This window comes from Mercurialis annua, linkage group LG7 (assembly GCF_937616625.2).
Source record: "Mercurialis annua linkage group LG7, ddMerAnnu1.2, whole genome shotgun sequence".
Lineage (NCBI taxonomy): Eukaryota > Viridiplantae > Streptophyta > Magnoliopsida > Malpighiales > Euphorbiaceae > Mercurialis > Mercurialis annua.
In genome coordinates, this window is record NC_065576.1 from 46,418,323 (window position 1) to 46,430,234 (window position 11,912).

The 11,912-nt window shown below is 33.7% G+C and overlaps 1 long non-coding RNA gene across 1 annotated transcript; it reads right to left on the bottom strand.

Annotated features, from left to right (window-relative positions):
* Positions 1-2,806: 2,806 nt before the first annotated feature.
* Positions 2,807-7,979, bottom strand: LOC126657720 (uncharacterized). The gene is made up of 3 exons (XR_007633405.2): positions 7,644-7,979; positions 3,912-3,997; positions 2,807-3,044 (listed from the first exon to the last, which is right to left on the bottom strand). It is a non-coding gene; the product is annotated as an uncharacterized LOC126657720 (long non-coding RNA).
* Between the last annotated feature and the right edge of the window lie 3,933 nt (positions 7,980-11,912).

Consider the following 11,912-nt stretch of genomic DNA (forward strand, 5'->3'; position numbering starts at 1 on the left):
AAAAATAAATATTAATTTAAATAATATTAATTAAAAACTAACTTATTAAAAAAATAATTATTTATTATTTGTTGTTTTTATTTAAAATAATAATTAAAAAATAATTTATTAACTATTTATTTAAAAAAAATTAGTATGAAAAAATAATTACTTTATATTACGGGAGTAAATTGCGGGAGTAACTTTTTGTTACTTTAAGATATATTTAAATATAATATACATAAATATATAATAAGAATATGAGTTGGTTGAGGTGGAGCTATGCGCGGGGGAACTACAAGATTAAAGAGGATTTGGTGGGACCAATGTGAAGGATGGGTGACCTACTGGGAAGTTTGAAAATTTGCGATAATTCTGGTGGATGATAGTGTGTAGTGTAGTTTATAGCCGGTGGGTGGGTTACGGTTACGGCGCGCGACCGATTAAATAATATTTCATTTTACGATTTTAATTAAAAAATTATTTATTTTATTTTCAAAAATTAGCGACGGATTTAAATCCGTCGCTAATTTGATAAAATTCCGTCGCTAATTTTTTTTATCCCGTCGTTAAAATTTTAGCGACAAAAAAAATAGCGACGGACTGTGTCGCTAAAGGTGATTAGTGACGGATTGGTTCTATTTAGCGACGGAAAAATTCGTCGCTAAATGACTGTTTTTTTAGTAGTGAGCGCTGTACCATAGTATAATTCTCGTTCTGTTGTATTGACAAGTTGGCATTGATGGTGGACCATGACATGCACATTACAATCTACAAACATACATCTATAACACACGCACGTATGGGTATTCATTATATTTAAAAGTACGTATGGGAACGTACTATGTTTCTTTATAAATATATGCATAATAGTACATATAGGAATGTACTATACTTTTCTCGTGCATATTTGATTCGATACTCGTATATTATTCGATATTTGTGTATATAGTACATGTAGGGATGTACTATATGCTCTTAAACGTATCTTATTTGATACATGTATATTACCAAACCTTTGAGTTCATAACACATTGCTTTTACCCTTTCCTGGTTCTTTAAGCATTCGTATACATTTCATATAATTATGTTATTTAAATTAACATAATACCAATATTTTAAACATATGTACATATACTTTTTCAAACATACTTTTAAACATATAAGTATTCATATAGTCGTCCGTATATGAAGATACGCGACTTTATGAATATTAGCAAGTAATTGAAGTGTACTCACAGAACACGCTTATCCAAAAAGACTTCGGGGCTTAGAAACGTCAAGCTTCCCGAGCTCTTTATTCAGTTGCCTCTTGTCTCGCCGGATCTAAAACAATTTCAAATCATTTAACTCATATCAGAATCCTATTCTAGGATTGATTCTAGACTCGAGACACGACACGCCACACTCTTTAACCGTCGTGCTTCAAACATAATCTTTTCCGATAAACAAATCATACTTCTTTTGTTTTTTAATACTTCTTGGTTCAATTCTCAATAGAGAATATAGGTTTTCTTAATAAAACCAATTGATATCCATAAATTATTTCATTCCAAACAACTAGTCATATTTTACTCGTTTAACGTCTGAATTTCGCATTTTCGGAGTCCAGAAGTTGATATCGGTTTAGGGGATGGTAAAATTAGGTTTTTGGAGTCATTCCCCTTCAAAAGAAGGGTGGTGCACGTCGTGCACCCTCCTAGTGCACGTCGTGCACCTTCAAATTTGGGAGGTGCATGTCGTGCACCTCCTTAGGGCACGCCGTGCCCCTGCACGACGTGCCCTAACCTTGAGCACTTCGTGCACCTTCATGGCTCGAATTTGGCCGCTGAAAACGGCCATTTCGACGTGCTAAATCAATCCCGAATTCATCCAATATCCATATAGCATCCTAATCTATCCAAAAACACAATAAAAACGTATAAAACGTATCGAATACGTAATCGCGCGTTTCGCCGTAACCTAATTTTCAATTTAAAAACCCATCCAATAAAGTTAAATAAACCGCGAAACGACATGCTTACCATGATTACCCGTTGAAATACGATTGATTCGAGCTATAGAACGCAAAAAACGGACGAGAAACGGAGATCGTACGATGAAAACGGTTAGAACGGCGAAGAACGAAAGAAATGAATCTGATGGCTTATGGATTCCTCCTTCTTCTTATCTCATTTCATATACATGATTGGCAAATGTACCACTTTAATCCTTTATTTCTTTAACTTAAACCATTTCTCTTTAACACTTTTTATTTTAACCAAATGGTTAATTATTCACTTCAACCTAATTACTTACGTATTATTTATATCCAATAAATAATACTAACCCAATTATTATTATTTTCTGACAATAATCTTTTAATTACTGTTCTCGAAGATTAATTGGCTATTTTATATTTTCATCCTTGATTATTTTTCCAAAAGTTACAATTTAGCCTAAAACCTATCTGCGTCCAAATTTTAAAAGGTCTCCGATTGACTCGAGACTTTTACCATAGATACTATAACGTATTTCGCGGACTTTGACGAAATAAATTCCATTACGGGATTTATAATTTATTTTATATTAATTTCCGAAGTTATTTACTTAAATCCCGCTAATTAGGCTAACAAAATTATTCCAATTTCCTGATATAATTAAATTAAATTCTTCTTAACTTAATTTATCGGGATTTCTGACACGTGGCACGACTTAATTATTTGGGGTATTACACTCCGAAACCCGTAGCAAGCCTAAAAATCACTAAAACTTTTTCGAAACAATTGACAAATAACGACCATACAAACGGAAGCAAACATATATATACATAATTACACTAGTCGATCGATACAAAACATGAGGGCATTTCACTTCCGTACCACGTATGTACTAGCCCGACTATATATAATCATAACTAGTATATTTACGTCACATGATGGCTAACTAGCCCTGTGACACAAAACTATATCCGACGCAACCAGCAAAAACTATAAACATAACAACAAGTATAAACAAAACCATATGACTCTATGTTGTAACGGCAACGACTGACAACCAACTACTGCAGATGCTAACCGAGGTACCTGAAAATATTTAACAACAACGAGGTAAGACTGTGCTGAGTGAAATATATGTTATTAACGGTATTATAAAAATAACATTGTAGTTTAAAACAATTATATAAGAAAAATACAACTTTATACAACAAGTATTTGATCCGGAGGAAGCCTTAATTCTAAGACGGTCTTAAACTAGGCATTTTCCTTGTTTGAATGAGCGAAAGAGATTTTCTTAAATCCTTTTGATATAGTCCCGAGATAATTCAGCCGAGTTTAACCTATACCAAGCGGTACAGTCCTATGATAGTTCGACCGAGTTAAACTAGTACCGATATGTTTATCCAAATGATCGAGGTGTGAGTCCTGGGATAGTTCGACTAAAATCAACTCACTAGACACAGGTCCCGAGATAGTTCCACCGAATTTAACCTCGTGTCTAAACACAAAGAGTTAGTCTAATTTTATTTTCTAAAACTTACCCGACACTGCTGATCACACAGCCTATTAACGTCCAATAGGTAGCCTGTTTCCTCGGATCACAAACAAATTCATATACATATAAACAAACAACAAAATGATATACAAACCAATCCAACATTAGATTTACAAGTTGTTTGGCAATAAAACAATCAATCTACAACTATTCGTTCACAACTATTATAATCAATAAATATATACTTACTTTATGTACTAATACAAACTACAAATCATGGGGTGTATCTCACGTGTATCTTATATGCCGTGTATCTCACGGTAGTCATTTAATTCGTACAATTTTAAATCACAACAAACTATTATTATACAATGCGATGTGTTTTATGAGATATATATAAAATATTTAATACTACTATATTTATAGCTTAATAATACACGAGAGTAAAGTATACTCACAACATACTATCCAATAATCACAATATTAATGCATTGGCCGAATCCCGCTTAACCGATATCGTCAATCTCGAGCTCCGTCAATACGTCTGTCACAAAACACAATCAAATACGTTTAATTCCATAAACGTATATTACATATAATAATCGTAAGTTATAAGCTTATGTTGACGTCTTTTACTCTTGACATAAACCTTTAACTCGACACTTTTCTTATTATCATAATCTTGTTAATTCAAAAACTTTACTTTAAAACCAACAACGTATTTAATGTTTTAAATACGTATCCCTAAACCACAACTCTTAAACTTTGACATCTTGATGGTTTATTAAAACCAAACATCACTTTTATATCCATTTCAGATAACCATTTTTTTAGTTCAAGCATTGATTTCAAAACTGTTTTGCGTCAAAATCGTTTCCTAGTTCCTTAAAATAATGTTTAAACAAAAATCGGCGTGTTCACGCTACGAGGGAAGGGGTGGCTCAGCCCCTCCCCCTTCCCTACCACCGTGCCCTCCCCTATTTTGGCAAAGGGAGGGGCTGAACTGATCAGCCCTGGTGCGAGCACCATGGACTGTTTGTCACGACCCATTTTCATGAATCGCAACCGGCGCTAGGGTATGGGTGATGTAGTACCGAAACCCGTAGCTAGCCTTCCATATATCACATAAACACATAAACCTGCAGAAAACCAATGCTCGGGGGCAACCGAGACTTCAGCCTAAAACTAACAGTTATAATATTCAACAGTTTATATAACATGCTTATTCAATCCCGAGCCTAAAATAGGTTTATCATCAACCAATGTAAATAATATAACATGCCAAAGCAATAAAACCAGTCGAACCAATCCGACAAAAATATAATAATAATAAAGACGTCTAGTTACTACTGCGGTCTAAGAATAAAACAGTTTATAGTTTTATTAAAAATAAAAGAAACCTCCGAGGAAAAGTAAATGCGGAGATCACCAGACTCTCTCAGATCATAACCCTGGGGAAAATTGGGAAAACAACGGGGTCAGATATACTGAGATGAGTTTATACCACTATCTACATTTATTAAGTGGAAACCCTTTGAAACCGTTTAAAACGTTTAAATACGATATTACGAATAATAGTTGGAACCCTAATCCACAATTCTAAATAATAAACATAATCCAATAGGTCTGGTCCCGAGAGCTGAGCTACACCGAGTTACCACTGAACACACTTATTCCAGAGTCCCGAGAGCTGAGCTACACCGAGTTACTCTACTTGGTCCCGAGAGCTATGCTCACACCGAGTTACCACATTACCATAATTATCTTTCCCAGATCATTACCGGTGCGCACGCAGTCCTAATGATGCCCATTAGGTAGCATGTTCCAACTAGAAGTCATAATATAAAAACAGTTCGAAATATACGTACAATATATATATTTAATATTAAAATAACAATTTACTTAATAAAGCGGTAAATAGTAAGCACAAACTCACTGCTTGCTTGTCCACGTGAAACTTGGCAAACAGCTAACCCTGCGTAGACTCCGAAGCACGAGCAGTGGACGGGTCTAAAACATATATAAGTCAAAATCCGAACAATCCCTAACTCTAAGAATACTAAACTCCACATAGGACTAGCATCTTGATCACAACTAAAGTACAACCCAAGTAAGATAAACATCCATGTACCAAACAAACCAAAGAATTCATATCATTCACTTTAAACAATTTAGGCAAGTTAGCTTAGATGAGTTCTTATCCTTAAAAGCAAAACAGACATCCTTTCCATAACTTAAATAGTTCTTTAAAACCAAAGAGTTTTCCAAAGTAGTGTGTTAGCCTTAACTGCAGTATAGCTCAACACAACAAGTCGGGCGACCCAAGTCTATCCCGACCCAACCATAAGCCAAAGTGAAAACCAGAGTTTAAAACCAATCCTTAAATAAAACCAAAGTCATTTGAAAGTAAGAACTCAATCCCTAGCTTAACAATGCCAACCTTAAAAGCAATAAGCCACATAGCTTGCCAACACTTGGCAAGTTTCACCCAAAGTATACATCACTTAAAAATGTCACCTTAAATGAAATCAATTGGATTTAAACACCTTTTAAAGGTTTAAACTTAAATCTGAAATATTAACTTATACATAACACCTTTGTAAAATTGACCATGACTTATATACCATTTCAACCATCGATTACCAAACAACATAAGATAAAACTAACATTTTATAAATGTCCAAAATAGTTTATAAAACGTATTTACATCCATTAACAATTTGATCAAAACCAATATTAAGGCAAAGCACTCAAATAATCAAATTTGGCAATTTGCCGAAAATTGCCTAAACTAGCCAAACGATTCAAAACCAACAATCGATGAACCAAAGTATGTTACTACTGATTTAAAAACATCAAAACATCATATATAAAATATTAGATCAGTAGGTATAGCATTTGAAAACCAATTTGCAATCGTAGCGTTTAACTTCCGTAAAATTGTCAATTTCGCAAATCGTAGAGATTTTTACAACATAGATCAAACCCAAATCTCACTTCAAGATCCTAACTCATAAGATCATTAGCTATTGTAGTATAACCACATAATATCCCAATAACTCAGATTCAACACTTTAACAAATCACTAAACGAATCAATTTCATACAAACCTAGAATTAGCCAATTCGTTGTTTAAATCATGCAAATCCAATTCCAATCATGATACATCATATTATAATCATATTAAACTCCATTTAAAACATAATATTCAAATCATAAATCTCAGACCATTAATCATAAAGTTCCAAACTCCAAAACACCCTAAATCATGCAATTCTACGCAAAACACAAGACAACGATTCACCAATACATAAGAGATGGAAATAATTACCTTAGAATGGAGAATAACAAGATTATATAAGTATTAAACCCTAGGTAAGGGTCTGGACCAGAAGCAACAAGAGTCACAATCACACCAACGAAGAACACCACAAGCAAAGCGCGTAGAAATCGCAAAACGGATAAACAATCACCAATCAATTGTTAAAAACCATCAAGGATCATAAAGGAATGCTAAAAATAGGGTTTATCTGAGTGTAGGGTCGCATTAGGTCTGATAGGATGAAAAAGGGTTGAAAGAATCGAGTTAAGGAGCTATTTATAACAAAACAGCGAACCCTACAGTGCCGCGTCGCGCCCGAGATGACTGAATCGCGCCCGTGATGGTGTATCACGACCGTGATGCTCCTGTCACGCCCGTGATACACCCCCTGCTTCCAAAATTATTGATTTTCTGGGCCTTAAGCCCAAGGTCGATCCACACGGCCCGAACCACACTCAAAACAAGCCCAAACATCGAAATAACTATTGTGCAACCTAAACCAAAGTTCCAAGGAACTAAACCACCAAACATTAACCCAAAACACATTGAAAAACTCATCGTAACAAGCCAAAAAAATACGGGGTGTTACACTGTTCGCCATGCTCACTGCCGTGCCATACTTGACACGGTGAGCTTTACTGGTCGGAAAACCATCAGGTACGGTGGTCTCCATCTCCGAGCACCTTCACCTTAAAACTCTAACCAATTCACAACTCTCACATCTCACTAAATTTCAACTATACTCAGCCTTAACCATCCATTTCATATCAATAACATCAATATCAGCTTTTGAATCAATCATTACAACTTTTCTTATCAAAACCAAAATTAAACCTCAGAAATCCTAAAAATAAACTGAGATCTTTACCTTGAGATATTAGGTTAGATCAAATTTTCTCTTTCTGTTGCCGCAAGAATCACACAATTCCGATATCAAACGAAGAATTTAGAAGGTCTTAAAGATTTTGGCATCAAAATCATCATCATCATTCAAGAACACCAAAACAGCCATTAAAGCTCATAAACCCTAACTTCAACTTGAGTTTCTTACCTCAAATTGAAGCCATAAATCAGTAGAGGGTCATTTTCTCGTTTCTTTGCCGCAAAAATCACTAGAATCGGTTGAGAGACGAAGAAATTATGATGGTTTGAAAAATTTTGCATGCCTTGATCAACTTGGAGAAGATGAACGAATTTAGTAGCTGAAAATTATGTGTTTGCTGGTTTAAATCAAATGAAAAGGGCTTGTATGTTATCGGCAAATTGTCTTTTTTAATCTTTGAAGTTGCCACCTCCATACTTTTCAATTTTTAATTTTTTTCGTCCAATTTAATCTAATAATCCTTTAATCATTCGATCTTGATAAATTTCGTATTATTTATATCCAAATATATAATATTATTCCGCTACCTCATTATTTTATTTTCCGATAATTTATTTTTATAAATTTTGGCCAAAATGCTAAATTTCTTATTTGAGCTAAAATGCTTATTTTCTTACTTTTTCCGTTTATATTTTTCTTTAACTAATATTAACATTCAAGTAATTAATATTATTTTTCTAAATACTAATTCCTGCCAATAATCTATTTAAATTATATTTTTCGGGAATCAAAATATTATTTTCCAATTCGGGAATTAAGCTTAACTTTATGCTATTTTTCCTAACGACTTTCTTTAGCCCGGTTTCCATTTTTTTTTATAAAATTCTAATATCCAATTTTTCTTATTGGAATTCCAAAATCGACCTACTCGGGTTCTCTTCTATTTACTTCCTCCGATAGATTCTTTACTCTTATCATTTTGACTATTCAAATGAGTCACTTGCTCCTTTTAGCAATATCAAACTTACGGGGTATTGCAAGATTACCGGTTCAAATGAAACCCTATAATTATAATTCATGCTCCTACATGCTTTCGTACATAAGAACATAAATCCATTTCATATCATTCGGGTTAACCATATAGGCCGTAAATTAAGACCATCGCCTTTCATATATTTCGGTTTAACCACACAAATCTCAGCCATAAATTAATATTGTCGCCTTTGGCTATAAATTAATATCGTCGCCTCTAAGATTTGTAAGGACATTCTAGTCTTTTCCATAGAATTCCTTCCCGTGAGTCTAGGTTGTCGCCTCAGACTTTCCAGGCCGTTGCCCAGACTCGATAACATAGCACATTCATAGACAATATAAAATGCAATACCGGTGATCACACATCACTATTACCGCCCAATAGTAAGCACGTTTCAATGGATCTAAATCGGTTTCAAACTATGCATGCATCTCGGTGCAATTAATTTTGAAATCAACAAAGCATTTATAAAACATGTAAAGCAGTTCATAAATATTTTTAATACTAATACTTATCAGTATAAATTGCAAACAGTCACAGTATTCGCTTATTTCCACAATTAATAATTACGCCCGTTGAATATTAGATCCTTTGCTCCTCGGTACTCGTAACACGCTTCACCGGGTCTAATTAGGATTTAAACATTAATAACTGAAATAAATTTTAACTCTAAAATTTATTCTAGACCGACCCAATTTCGTCCGGCCAAATACAAACAAAAGCAATGAAAGAAACACAACTTAATCTTTCAGCATTTAACCATAAAATTAAAGAACCAATATGCTTATAATAAACTAATTTATTATTTCAAAAATTAAATCGGACGAATATGTTGGACAACTTGACGGGGCAATAATGAAGTTGACAACTTGACGGGGCAATAAACAGATGGTGCTGTACACAACAAGCCTCATACGGGCTCTAGGCCTTGCATTATCTAATCATATTTAGTTTATTTTACCATTTAAGTGAAGCCCATAATCAATATCCAAGTATCGGAGAAATTTTTTTATTTTTATTTTAAATTAATATCTATCGTAGAAACAATCAAAATATAAAATATCCTTTTTAAGTTATATTTCCGTTTATTATTCGTGTTATACATTTGATTTTTTATTAAAATGTTAAATTACATTCGAACTACGCGGGCTTTGATCCTATCGACCGGGTATGTAGGCATTTTGGATCTCATCTGAAACCAAGTCCATTTTTCTTCAAAAACATTTTTATCCAAAATACATTTCGTTTAAATTCAATTCATATTTTCAAATTTCAAAATCAAAAATCATTTTTTGTATATTTTTCAAACTACGCAGACTTTAATACCGTCAAGCGGATACGTAGGATTTTGGATCACTTCTAAAATCAAATCCACTTCTTTTAAAATTATTTTTATCTAACTAATCATTTTTAAAATCTGTAAATATAATTAGAGACCGATTTCATTCATCTCTAAAAAATGCACTTTCAATTTCAAATAATCTATTTTATTTAATAATTTTCATCAAATTAAATATCTTTTTTTAAATTCTAATTGAACTACGCGGACTTTGATCCTGTCAAGCGGGTACATAGACTTTTCGATTGAGAATCGAAATCAAGTCCACCTTTCCTTTTAAATTTTAAGGCTTTTTACACAAATAACCTAAATTGGCTAATTATTTACTTTTATAAATGTCAAACTTTCCACTTACTAAACTATCACACATGGAGCTGATTATAACTTTTATACGGATTTTATATATTCAACCCTAAAAGCACATTCATCATAATTTCATTAATTTCTCTCTCCTCATCATTCAATTCCCTCTTCCTCTCACCTCATATTTCTCTCTCTTTCTCTCAGCTCATTTTCCTCTCTCTTTTTTACAGTTCTCTATTTCTCTGTTCCGTCGTCGTCCGCTGCGTCGTTCTCCGCTCCTTCACTCCTCCGTCATCGTTCTCATCATCGTTTCCGTTGTCATCTTCGCCAACGCCATCATTTTCTCTGCTAAAAAGGGGAGGATTAATAATGGAATAAGCATAAAAGTAGAATCTCACATCGATTAGGAGAAGACGGACACGCTGGAAGCACTATAAACAGGACACGAGCCCATACACCCAGAGGTACGACTAATTCGAACTAATATACATTATTCTTATTAAAACAACTAATTGACTTAAGCTTCGAAGCAGTCATGGGGTCCCGGACTTGCTGTAACCGATTCTCTTCATATTGTCCTCTTAATAGGACATGAGACGCACGTCAAACATCTAGATCTATCATTAATTTTTTTTAGGCCCGAACTAGCCTATTGATTATAACACGTTTACCCCAAATCATCCTTACTGTCGTGGCTTAGAGTACATTAAAAAATAAATGACAATTGTAATCAAAGCACTAAAAATAAATTATCCACGTATACTATATAATGCAAATAAGATGGTCTAACTCATGTTTCGTAATTATATCTTGATTACCTCTTCCGATTAAATTGCTTAAATCCCCTCCTTATAATTCAATCTAGCTGCAAGTGATTATTAACTACTTAACCACAAACATTAAACTCAATAACTAAAATTGCATTAATAAAGAAAGATAGGAATTTTTGTTTTCAAAATTTAAATCTAGCATCTATACTACTCACAATATTTCAAGTCAACTAATTTAGCTAGACATGCTTAAATTAACAAAAATAAATAATAATGAACATGATTAAATAATTTGAAAGGAATAAAAACCGAAAAGTAATCTGAAAACAATGCCTTGAGTTCAACATTTTAAGATTTAAAACACAAAAGAACTATCTAAGAACTAAAAAGAAATTAACCTAAAAGCAATTGTTCGTAAACTAAAATAATGAGGGACTAGATTGATTACATATCCTTGAGTTGAGTTTTTATATAGAGAAAGTCCTAAAAACATCTTGCAAGTCAAGTTTCAATCCAAGTTGAAGTTCAAGTGAAAATAGAAAAAACAAAATATTCCCATCGCATGTCATCCTGCCGGCGGTGGGATCCTGCCAGCCGACAGGACTTCTTTGCAGAAAAGAATCATGCCGACTTCCCAATCCTGACAGCCGGAAGGGTTTATTTAAGCTTGGCATGATCCTCAAGCAGAGAGGAATCATGCCGAGTATTACATTCATGCCGAGCAGCAAGAATGCCTTACTAAGTAGGAATGTTAAATTCTCCTCCGAAAGCATTCCGACTTTGATCCTTAATCCAAAATGCTCTACTTCGTTCCAAATGTGAAAGCCTACAAAATAAACATCTTTTCAAGTACTAAATCCTTTAAAATA